The following is a 316-nucleotide window of genomic DNA, read 5'->3' as shown; positions in this document are numbered from 1 at the left end:
CCGTCCTGTATCCTGTGGTCCCACTCCCGTAAGGATGCGCCTTGAGGGAACTAGGCCCGTCACCCCGATTGGAAAGAAAAAAAAAATTAGAAGGGAAGAGGACATTTAACAGGTGTGGGGAGGAAACTGGGGGTTAGGGGGGAACCACATGGGGACCCTAAAGAGACACCCCAGGAGGGAAGAAAATCGGGAGCAAGAAGTGGAATCCCTGCGGCCAATGGAGCAGGGCAGAACCCGTGGAGAGCTGCGCGATTCAAAAACGCTCCTCCCGAAAGTTTCAGGAGAGCACAGGGCCGGCACCCACCTCGATCCCTGC

The sequence above is a fragment of the Myotis brandtii genome, unplaced genomic scaffold (assembly GCF_000412655.1).
Source record: "Myotis brandtii unplaced genomic scaffold, ASM41265v1 scaffold103, whole genome shotgun sequence".
NCBI lineage: Eukaryota > Metazoa > Chordata > Mammalia > Chiroptera > Vespertilionidae > Myotis > Myotis brandtii.
Note: the sequence above shows the minus strand (reverse complement) of the source record.